General features: G+C 43.7%; 1 protein-coding gene across 2 annotated transcripts in view; it reads right to left on the bottom strand.

Annotated features, from left to right (window-relative positions):
• Positions 1-12146, bottom strand: part of LOC137070678 (centrosome-associated protein 350) — a 30974-nt gene that overhangs the window by 17948 nt on the left and 880 nt on the right. For both annotated transcript variants that reach the window (XM_067438027.1, XM_067438028.1), the window contains exon 2: positions 11750-12025. The gene's annotated coding sequence lies outside the window, so the exon portion shown is untranslated. The remainder of the gene's footprint in view (positions 1-11749; positions 12026-12146) is intronic.

Raw genomic sequence — 12146 nt, 5'->3', positions numbered from 1 at the left:
GTAAGAGTACAAACAGTTTAATAAGACGACACTTTATAAACATAGTACATTACGCGTTCACGGACAGGCGCCATCTTGGAAAACAGTCTCGACTCATCGAGCCACGAGCGCTCTGCTAAGTGATGAACTGTGACTTGGAATCTCATATGGTCCGTTGTTTCCGGAAGAAAACACTGAACACAACAGAGAAAATAAATAAATAAAAATAAAAATGTCCATGTTATTACATTTCACAAACTTAATTCCTATCGACCAGCTCACTTAGAACAGCGCTCGTGGATCGATTAGTCGAGCCTGTTTTCCAAGATGGTGCCTGTCCGTGAACGCATAAGGCACTATGTTTATAAATTATCTTCTTATTAAACTGTTTGTACACTTACAAAGTTCTCAATGCTTCGGTTTGCATGTAGGGACCCTTATTATGCTACCGTGTTAGTGTGAGGCTATTTTGAGCCTTGTTAGTGGTATTAACTAGCGATTTAATTTTACCACCCTGTGTCTACCCTGTGCTCCATAGACTAGCGTTATAAGCTAATCTGTTTTTAAAGATAAAACTCTTTACATTCGCATAATTAAAACGCATCCCAGAGAACGATCTACTCGGTAACCATCTGTTAATTACCCCTAGGTTCATTTCTCACCGGAGTTGTCCTTTAAGTCGCTGGTTAGGGGGTACTTGGCTGAAAAAATATTTCATAGGGGGTACATCACTGAAAAAAGGCCTGAAGGACGTCTCTCAAGTCGCCCTTCAGCTTAGAAGCCTTCTGGCGACGGCCAGGACTGCCCACTCGAGGCCTCCTTGCTGGTATCTGAAGGCTCCGAGCGGCGTGGGAGGTATTGCCAAAAGGCCGCTGACTGCTTCCTCACCTCCTGAAATCTCTCGACGATGCTATTGACTGCGCCTCCGAAGAGACCCGCAGGGGCTATTGGGGAATCCAGGAGAAAGGACTTCTCCTTGTCTTTCACCCCCGATAGAAAGACAAGGTGCCTCTCCACGCACACCAAACTAGCCATAGAGCGGCCGATGGCACGGGCCATCTCTTTGGTGATGCAGAGAGACAAGTTGGTGGCCTTTCTAAGCTCAGTTATATCGTCCGGGGACGGACCCTCTCCCTCATCGAGCTCTTTTAAAAGCTCCGCTTGGTAGGCCTGCAGAACCGCCATGGTGTGCAGGCAGCTACCAGCGCGCCCGGCCGCCTTATAGGCCCTACCTACCAGGGACGAGGTGTCCCTGCACAGCTTGGTTGGCAGGACCGGGGCTTTCAGCAAGGCTGCTGCATCGGGAGACAAATAGCTCGCTAGTGCCTCCTCAACACGTGGCAGCGTCCCATAGCCAGCCTCTGACGCGCCCACGTCACACCCGAAATCTAACACTGGGGGGTTCAATAGGCGCGCCGAGTACGGTTTTTCCAATGATTTGCCCAACTCATTGTGCAAATCTAGGAAAAACGGCAAGCCACTTTGTGTAGGCTGAGCAAGCTTTTTGAAAGAGCGGGGGAGTGCAGAGGTGAATCCACCTGCACACCACCTGCCTCCAGGCTGAACTAATCTGATCCCTTGGAATCAGACAGCATCAGGACTGGGTTATCAACCTCGCGGGAAGATGCCGCACCGCGGGCTTCCTCGCGAGGCGGAAGAGTGTCTGAATCATCGGACGAGGATTTGGAAGATGCCTCAGCATGCCCGCTTCCCGTCACGAGATCCAGTTGTGAGCCCCATGATCGCCGCCGCCACGCTGCCTCAACAGACGCGGGACCCGATCCCCGATCTCCGTGAACACGGCCAACCGTGAGCGCAGCACTCGGAGTGGCAGCTTCTCACACTCGCTGCAGGCGGCACCCTCAAGAGCCGCCTGAGCGTACTGCTTCCCGAGACACTGCACACACAACTGGTGTGTGTCCGTAATAAAGCGCAGGCACGGGTGCACACACCTTCTAAATTGCTCGCTTGCCATGCTTTACTTTGAAATATAGTGGACAGACAACAGTAAATAGACAAACAATATGCAAACAGAGTGCCTCCGCTGAAGAGTAAAAGCTGTCTGTACTATGTGACGGCGCCTTCTTATAGCTTCCGCATATGCCGTCACTTACTATGTCATGACGTAGCACCAATCAGATTGGTGGCAGATGCACTGGGTAACTTTTCAACCTTCATAATATATTTTTTAAGACTCTTGTGATGATAAATCGACATACAATAGGTTGCATGACACATCTGCCATAGCATGATGGGGTCTGTATCGTTTTGAATCGTACTTTTAAACTTCGGGTTTCGGGTAGTAACCCGAGAACAAAAAGAACTACAAAATTTGACAGCTTTACGGCATATACGTCACTTCCACCAACACCCACACTTCCTTAAATTCAGACGTGCGAGCCCAACTTTGTTCGTCGGATAATATAGTCATGTCCGAAGCAGCAGAGACAAATAAGAAAGAAAAGGTTTTGTTGGAGGAAAGCAATAAGAGGAAACGAAAAAGTGATCGGATTAAAGGCAGGACGAGGATCAACATTGGACCAGCGTTTGCTCGTTGGCGTGAGCTGAGGGAGGCGTGCCCGACCGATGCTGTCATTCTTGTAATACGGTGATTACCTACCACTCAAACATTGAACTGAAGTATCATATAGATTCTGTAAAACGGTAACCAATAGACTACTACAATGACGCTGGCTTGTAAACGTGAGCATCGTGATTATTTAGCGTTTGAAAAAAATAAAACCCATGCAATTATATTCATATGACATGCTGAAACATATGCCAGTGACTGTACCTGGGATGAAGACATTTCACACGCTCCACCAGAAGAACACCTGCATGTGAACTCCTCAGTGTTCAGGTTAACTGTTAGTGCTGTTAGTTACACCAACCCGCGGCGCCACTTTTATGATGTTATTTGGCCTGCACCGCACCACTGTATATATTTTTACAATCCGCCCCGCACCCACTACCATTAAATAGACAAACGGGGTCCGCAGGTTATGAGACGACCCACGCATCACTAGTTCAGGGCTATCAGGGTTGTCATGTCAACAAATGCACGCACGATGGCATCCCCTGTTGTAGGATGACAGAGCTTACGACAGTAGTTGAGGACATTATTTTTCAAACTGTAGGGGGACCCCGAGAGCAAAAGTTGCCAAGTGCTGCTTTAAAGAAAGAAAAAAACAACTTATAATTGTAGCTGCCAGCAGAAACAGTTGCCTAATTTAAGTTCCATAAAAGAAAAGGTTTAATTTAATAATTTACCACATTTAAATATATCGTAATATATTTATATTTATCTGTATTTCTTTTACTTTATACTATGTGTTCAAGCTGACTTGTTTTTGTAGGCTTGTATAGCGGAACTATTTTTCTGTGTTTTTGGTTGGTTCAGACGATTTTTGATGTTGCACCAGCTAGCGCATACGGAGCTAACTGCGGCTCGCAAAGCTTTGGTAATGTCATTATTACATTTGTAAGTTCACCAAGAGACACACGGAAGAGAAGTGCCTTTATTACCTGTTTTTCACTCCCTGGAGTTAACGCGGCCAACGAGGTATGCATAGTTATTTGATGTGTAATTATCAATGTAAGGTATAACTGTGTGACGGTTTATTAACAGTCTATCTGGAGTTGTATTGTTTGTTTAATAATGTGCTATTCTCTGTGAGAATATTATTATCTCTGTAACTTATGTGACTTTATGTTTCATTTAGTTCTCACGGCATGTTTGATGGCATCGAGGATGACATAATTTGACTAATAAATGCCCGTAGAGAAGAACGCCTTGTGTCCGATTCTGTTGACTGGAGAGGGAGTTACAGTGAGAACTCGCCCTGCTCGACACGAGGTGGAGACGTGGGGGAGATGATGAAACGCGCCTGCCATCCGTCAACGGAGCTGCACGCACGTTTACATTGAATGTGAGCGTCAAAAGATAAGACTGTGCATACAAGGTTAACTTTAAGAGGCAAGCAGAACCCGGTAGCATTGCATTGTTAAACCTACAAGAAGTTGAATATTTAAAACAAGTTAAATATTAAGAAGTGGAATAACCTTCAACTGCTAAAGGGGCTCTATAAGTGCTAAAAGTTAAATGTTAATTTGTATTGTGCATGTTTACATTTGGAAGTGATTGCTCAACTCACCAAGTTATTTACTGTTGATCTATTTTAAGGGTAAATAATTATTTAAAGAGACCATCATAATATTTCTTTTTTTTATTATTGTTAATTTGCTATTAAGAAGTGTTTGTTCTGTTTAAGTGAAAATAAGTTAACATCAGCTAACAGTTAGCTTAACTGTTAAGTTTCTAACAGAGCACACTGTACAAACAAACTTGGTTAAATCTAAAGGTAAAGTTAAGGTACATCATTATAATTTAAACAAAGGCTAACTGGTAACATTAAGCTAGTTTTGTCATTTACTTTATTTAGCTCATTTTTAGTTTAGCTACTAAACAAAAGGTGTTAAAGTGCCAATTCAAAAATATCAAAATGTCTGAGCACGAGTATGAGACAAATGAAAAGGGCTCAGATGCTAACAATGGAGCAACAGGTTTACAGCAGCAGTTAAAAGACCTTAATATAGATACAAACCCATCAAAAGAGACTGAGGTAACAACTCCAACTGCTGTAGAGGAAAGTTTAAGAAGAAGCCAAAGAACCCGAGAGCTCACTGAAAAGGGTCAAGAACTGTATGACAGCCAAACTAAAAAGCTTCAACATCGCTTTACTTCCTCTTATGACAAATGGAAAGTTCTTGCAAAAGAGACTAGGAAAGCAATCGATGGAACATTCTCCACTGAAATTCTGCAAACCTACATAACCAAGATCAGTAATGCTTCAACAAGTGTAAAACAAGCTTATCAAGATTTACGCCAACACACTACTCCGGATGGAAAGACGCGCCGCCGAGTAGACACGTGTGATGCTGTCTCAGGAAAGCTATTGCAACAGGCAGAGGATTCTCTTGAATTAAGAGAAAAGATACCAGCTACTTACAAAGAACAAGTATACTGGACTGATACTGGCTCAGTGCTTACACGCGCAACCTCCAAAAGGTCTAGTATATGTTCACGAAGTTCAAAGTTTGCAAGCACCAGTTCCAAGCAATCAAGCCTGACCTCTTCAAAGAAACTGGAAGCTGCAGCAGAGTTAGCTGCAACTCAAGCCACATTAAAGGTATTAGAAGACATGGAACTTAAGGAACAAGAGCTTGGGAACCTCGAAGTTGAGAACAGAAAGAGGCTTGCACTGCAAGAAGAAGAAAATGCTGCACGAAAAAATTTATTAGAGGAGAAGCGCAGGCAGTTAGAGCGCTTAGAGACAGTAAAGAAAATGAATGCTGCAAAAGCACGTCTACAGGTCTACGAACATGAAGTGGGCTCGGACGAAGAGATATCAGAGTTGCTCCATAGCAGCAAGCATGTGAAAACAGAATCTAAAACTACCCAAAGAAGTCTTTCTGTGCATCATGTGGCTACACCACAAAACGCCACACATGTGCAACCTGCTATGGTGACACAGACTGTTGAAAGTGTGCAACCTGCTGCCATTGCTCATCAAGAAGATAGCACTACAGCACTTGCCAAAGCAATAACAGAGTCGATCAACGCAAGCCATCTCCCAATACCAGAGCCTTCTGTTTTCAATGGAGATCCACTAAGGTACAAAGACTGGAAAACGTCCTTTGAGACATTGATCGGTAGGAAGAATATTCCAGTGAATGAGAAGGTCTACTACCTCCGCAAGTATGTTGGAGGACCTGCAAAGAAGGCTATTGAGGGTTACTTCCTGCTAGGCACGGATGCAGCCTACTATTCAGCATTGGACATCATGGAAGAAAGGTATGGAAGCCCTTTTGTGCTTGCCAAGGCCTTCAGGGATAAGATAACTTCATGGCCAAAAATAGGACCCAAGGACAGCATTGAGCTAAGAGAATTCTCCGATTTTCTACGAAGCTGTGAAGCAGCATCGTTGCAGATCAAGAGTCTTGCAGTCCTAAATGACTGCAGTGAAAACCAAAGAATGCTCAACAAGCTTCCTGATTGGCTCATAGCTAGATGGAACAGAAAGGTCCTGGCGGTTGAAGAATCGACACATGATTTTCCAAGCTTTAGTGAATTTGTTCAGTTTGTTGCAAGAGAAGCCAAGATAGCATGTAACCCTGTGACATCTCTTCATGCTTTGAAGTCTGGTGATAGTGAAAGGGTTAAGACCCCAAAGCCTCGAAATGTTGGTGCAAAGGTGCTAGTAAGCAGCTCAGAAGAAAACCCAGAGCCTAAAACATGTGTCTTTTGTGAGAAATTACACCATGGCATTCAAACATGTCGAAAGTTCAAAGAAAAGTCCATTTCAGAAAGGGTCAAGTTTGTGCAAACTAAAGGACTGTGTTTTGGATGCTTGAAGACAGGACACCGTTCTAAGAACTGTGAATGGAGGAGTGTATGCGACACATGTAAAAGGAAGCACCCAACCTGTTTGCATGAAGACCGGGTCAAAGAAAAGGAGAGGTCAAAGGAAAGGACGGATTCTAAACAGTCAATGGAAGCTTCTAGGGAAGCCACTTCAAACCGTGTGGTGCAAAACATGAATGGAACATACACGTCCACCGTTATTCCAGTGTGGTTGTCAACAACAAGTAGCCCAGAGCATGAAGTTCTCGTATATGCTTTACTGGATAATCAAAGTGACACCACCTTTATCCTGAAAGAAAAGGCAGATGCTCTGGACACACAGAAGGAGCCAGTGCAACTAAAACTCTCAACATTGTCATCGAGAAGTACAGTCATTCCAAGTCAGAAGGTAACTGGGTTGCAGATCAGAGGGTTTTATTCAACTAAGAAAATCACTCTTCCAGTAACCTATTCAAGAGACTTCATTCCTGTCAATTTAAGTCACATTCCCACACCCAAGACAGCAAGAGCATGGCCTCATCTAGAGCATCTTGCAGACGAGATCGCTCCTTTAATTGACTGTGACGTTGGTCTGCTTATAGGTTACAATTGTTCTCAAGCCCTGTTACCCAGAGAAGTTGTGTCAGGCAGAGATGAGGAGCCTTTTGCTCAAAAAACCGACCTCGGCTGGAGTATTGTTGGCCCTGGTAGTTCCTGTGTCGACTACGGAGATGCCATTGGATGCAGCCACAGAACTATTGTCAAACAAGTAATGCCATGCCTTCAGTCATCTGCCAATCTGACAAGTGAAGTCCGATACATATGTCGAACGCAAGTCAAGGAGTTAGTTACTCCGCCAAATGTTGTGAAGATATTGGAGTCAGACTTTAATGAAAGAAGCGTGGAGGATGCTCACTTCTCACAAGAAGATCTTCGCTTCATTTCAATAATGGAGGAAGGAATTAAGATCAAGCCTGATGGTCACTGTGAAATGCCTTTGCCATTTAAAGAAGACAGGCCGAGTCTGCCAGACAACAGGAAATGTGCTGTTCATCGCCTTAAGTGTTTGAGGAGGAGATTTGAGAAGGATAAAAAGTACCACAAGGACTACTTAATATTCATGAACGAGACAATGACGCGTGGAGATGCTGAGAAAGTTCCTGAAGAAGAAATTAACAAGAGCCCTGTTTGGTACATCCCTCATCATGGGGTGTATCACCCACAAAAACCAGGCAAGATACGCATTGTGTTTGACTGCTCAGCAAAGTTTCAAGGCGTGTCATTGAACGATCATCTGCTTACTGGGCCAGAGCTGACCAATAAATTGGTAGGTGTTCTCTGTCGTTTCCGCAAAAGTCCAGTAGCAATAATGTGCGACATAGAACGTATGTTTCACCAATTTCACGTAAGAGCAGAAGACCAAGACTATCTAAGGTTTCTCTGGTGGGAGAATGGGGACTACCACTTCGAACCATCTGTCTTTCGGATGAAAGTGCATTTGTTTGGTGCAGCCTCGTCTCCTGGCTGTGCAAACTATGGCCTGAAACACATTGCTGCACAAGGGCAAGGTCGTTTCAGTGAAGCATCCATCCGCTTCATTGAACGAAATTTTTATGTGGATGATGGGCTGACTAGTGTGTCAACGGAAGAAGAAGCGAAACAGCTAGTCAGTGAAGCGAGGCAGCTTTGTAGCAATGGCAAGCTACGCATTCACAAATTTGTTTCTAACAGTCAGGAGGTGCTAGAATCAATCCCCAAAGAAGAGTGTGCTCAAACAGTAATACATCAAGATCTAGCCTTGGGAGAGTACCAAATGGAGAGAGCTCTAGGTGTTAACTGGTGCATTACCTCAGATCAGTTCAGATTCAGAATAGTGGTGAGTGAACAACCTTTCTCTAGAAGAGGAGTGTTATCGACCGTTGCGTCTGTCTATGACCCTCTTGGCTTTGTAGCACCGTTCGTTCTAGTCGGAAAGCAGATGCTTCAGCAAATGTGCCGGGACAAGGTTGGATGGGATGAACCACTGTCGGATGATCTTCGACCACAATGGGAATCCTGGCTCTTGGACCTACAGAATCTAGGTGATCTCAAGATAGACCGATGTTACCTTCCAGCAAGTTTTCCAGAAGACCGGAAATATGAGCTCCATCACTTCTCTGATGCTAGCATCACAGGATATGGAGAGTGCAGCTATCTGAGAGTGATCGGGACATCAGGACAAACTCACTGTGCTTTGGTGATGGGCAAAGCCAGAGTGGCTCCTACGAAAGTCACAACCGTTCCAAGACTTGAGCTTTCAGCAGCTGTTGTTGCTGTGCGTACAAGTGATCTGCTCAGAAAGGAGTTGGACATAGCAGAGGTCCAGGAATTCTTCTGGACTGACTCCAAGGTCGTCCTTGGATACGTGAACAATGATGCAAGGAGATTCCATGTTTTTGTGGCAAACCGCATTCAGCGCATTAAAGACAGTACCAGACCAAGTCAATGGAGATATGTGTCGTCGGAAGAAAATCCAGCTGACCATGCGTCAAGGGGCCTTAAAGCAAAGGAGCTCATTGCTTCTAACTGGTTTAGCGGTCCAGATTTTCTTTGGTGTAAAGAGCTTCCCAGTGGAGATAGTAAGGTGGGAGACATTGCAGTTGAAGACCCAGAAGTTCGTAAGGTCTTTGTGCATAAGACACTGACAACAGAAGATTCACTGCTTAAACGCTTTCTCAAGTTCTCCAGCTGGACGAGGTTGGTCAAAGCCATCGCTAGGCTTAAGCGATGTGTCAAAGAGTTCAAAGGGTTGACATCAAGAACTAACGAAGCTAGTAGCCTGGAAGAAAGAGAAGATGCAGAACTTACCATCATAAGCATTGTCCAGAGAAGGAACTTCTCTATGGAGATTCACAGTCTTCAGTGCAATGAGGAAGTAACCAAAGGCAACCTGCAAAAGCTAAATCCTTTTGTGGATGGACAAGGCATCCTCAGGGTGGGAGGTCGTTTAGAGCATGCTGCTCTGCACCCTCATATCAGGCACCCGGCGATCTTACCAAAGACCAGTCACATAACAAAGTTACTGGTAGCCCACTACCATCAGCGAGTGCAACACCAAGGACGTGGCATTACAATGAACGAGCTAAGGGCTAACGGGATTTGGATACTTGGATGCAGTCATGTGGTGTCTTCCTACATCTACAAGTGTGTCAAGTGTCGAAAGTTCAGAAGGAGTACTGAGGAACAAAGAATGGCAGATTTACCTCGTGAACGTATGGAGACAACTCCCCCCTTTACATATTGTGGGATGGATTGTTTCGGGCCATTCTACGTTAAAGATGGAAGGAGGGAAATGAAGCGTTATGGCCTGCTGTTCACTTGTCTGTGTTCTCGTGCTGTGCACTTAGAAGTGCTTGATGATATGACGACTGATGCCTTTATCAATGCTCTTCGTGCTCTCATTGCTCTGCGTGGTAACGTTCGACAACTTCGTTCTGACCAGGGCACCAACTTTGTTGGCGCAAGACGTGAGTTCCTGGAAGCGGTTAAAGAGATGGACCAAGAATGCCTCAAGCGATTGGGATGTGAGTTTGTCATGAACCCTCCGTCTGCTAGCCACATGGGTGGAGCCTGGGAAAGGCAGATCAGGACAATACGAAGTGTGTTGACATCTATTCTAGATCAGGCATCCCAAAGACTTGACAGTTCATCTTTGAGAACTTACCTTTACGAAGTAATGACAATTATAAACAGCCGACCTTTAACAGCACATTTGCTGAGTGATCCAGCTGGGCCGCAGCCTCTTACGCCCAATCACATTTTGACGATGAAGTCTTCCATAGTCTTGCCACCACCTGGAGACTTTGTGAGGGAAGACCTTTATCTTCGCAAAAGATGGCGTAAAGTTCAGCACTTAGCCAATGAGTTTTGGTCTAGGTGGAAAAAGGAGTACATGTTAAATCTTCAAGAGAGACAAAAATGGAAAAAAACCCACAGAAATGCGCAGGTCAACGATATCGTGATTGTGCAAGATGACAATGCACCACGAAATGAGTGGAAACTCGCCAAGGTCACTGAAGTGTATCCTGGTGAAGATGGACGTGTGAGAAAGCTGCGATTGCTGATCAGTGAATCAGCACTAGATGACAAAGGGAAGAGGCTCACAAAGCAGGCTTACCTAGAACGACCTATCCACAAGACTGTAACCCTGATTGAAGCTGAATAAAGCAGTCTTGGTTGTTGCTACCTCACTTAAACCAAGTCTTATGATTAAGTTAGAATCTTATGTTTATTAAGTTAATAAAATAAAAATAAAAATCACCAGTGATTTGGTGGGAGTGTAGCTGCCAGCAGAAACAGTTGCCTAATTTAAGTTCCATAAAAGAAAAGGTTTAATTTAATAATTTACCACATTTAAATATATCGTAATATATTTATATTTATCTGTATTTCTTTTACTTTATACTATGTGTTCAAGCTGACTTGTTTTTGTAGGCTTGTATAGCGGAACTATTTTTCTGTGTTTTTGGTTGGTTCAGACGATTTTTGATGTTGCACCAGCTAGCGCATACGGAGCTAACTGCGGCTCGCAAAGCTTTGGTAATGTCATTATTACATTTGTAAGTTCACCAAGAGACACACGGAAGAGAAGTGCCTTTATTACCTGTTTTTCACTCCCTGGAGTTAACGCGGCCAACGAGGTATGCATAGTTATTTGATGTGTAATTATCAATGTAAGGTATAACTGTGTGACGGTTTATTAACAGTCTATCTGGAGTTGTATTGTTTGTTTAATAATGTGCTATTCTCTGTGAGAATATTATTATCTCTGTAACTTATGTGACTTTATGTTTCATTTAGTTCTCACGGCATGTTTGATGGCATCGAGGATGACATAATTTGACTAATAAATGCCCGTAGAGAAGAACGCCTTGTGTCCGATTCTGTTGACTGGAGAGGGAGTTACAATAATGCTATTTTAGCAGTTTATGCAACCGGACCCTTATTTGATTATAAAAAGGATTCCTATTCAATCCTATTACAATTGGTTCTGATTTTCTGAAACTTTTTTGACAGTGTAACTGTTCCAGTTTTTCATCATGCACACACATGCTATAAATGCCACAGTAAATCAGTATGGGTATTGAGCCATTCTGCTAACAGCATGAGTCAGCAGAAAATAACCATACTGTAAATCAGCACTCACAATGAATTGCAGTCCACTCAATAACAACATAAAGGCATCTATCAAAGATACAGACTGTAAAATAGTAAAATCAGATGTATGAATGTATGAAGGTGTATGACGTCTGACTGCTTTGTTTGGCTGCCTGACATGAAGATGAAGCAGTCCCGATGGGTTCAAAAAACACAGAACCCTCTACCCACCATTGACTTCAGATCCTGATTTTAAAGCCTTCACAGCATCACGCTGACATGAAGTGCTTCCACCTTCCGTCCTGGTGATTCTTTCTGGACTGATAAGGTGAAGAGGGGCCTGGTTCTGTCGGCTGTACCTCTGAGAGGGACTGGCAGGAGGATTATTTGATTCTTGCAGAATATCCTGCTCGGCTGGGACAAAGTCCACTTGGTTCCTCTTCCTTCCTAAAGTCCACACTTCATCTGATGACAACAGGCCTCCTCAAACCTGCCTTACTCAACAAGCTGAAGGAAAACAAGCAAAGTTTGCACTCACATTTAGTCTCAAATCAAAGGTCTCATCATGTAACATTTTACTTTAATTTTATAATATATAGACAACAATAAACAATAAAATAAAAAAAAC

The sequence above is a fragment of the Pseudorasbora parva genome, chromosome 3, assembly GCF_024679245.1.
Source record: "Pseudorasbora parva isolate DD20220531a chromosome 3, ASM2467924v1, whole genome shotgun sequence".
In the NCBI taxonomy this organism is placed as follows: Eukaryota; Metazoa; Chordata; class Actinopteri; order Cypriniformes; family Gobionidae; genus Pseudorasbora; species Pseudorasbora parva.
The sequence above is the reverse complement of the archived record's forward strand: the minus strand, read 5'-3'. Positions and strand labels throughout refer to the sequence as shown.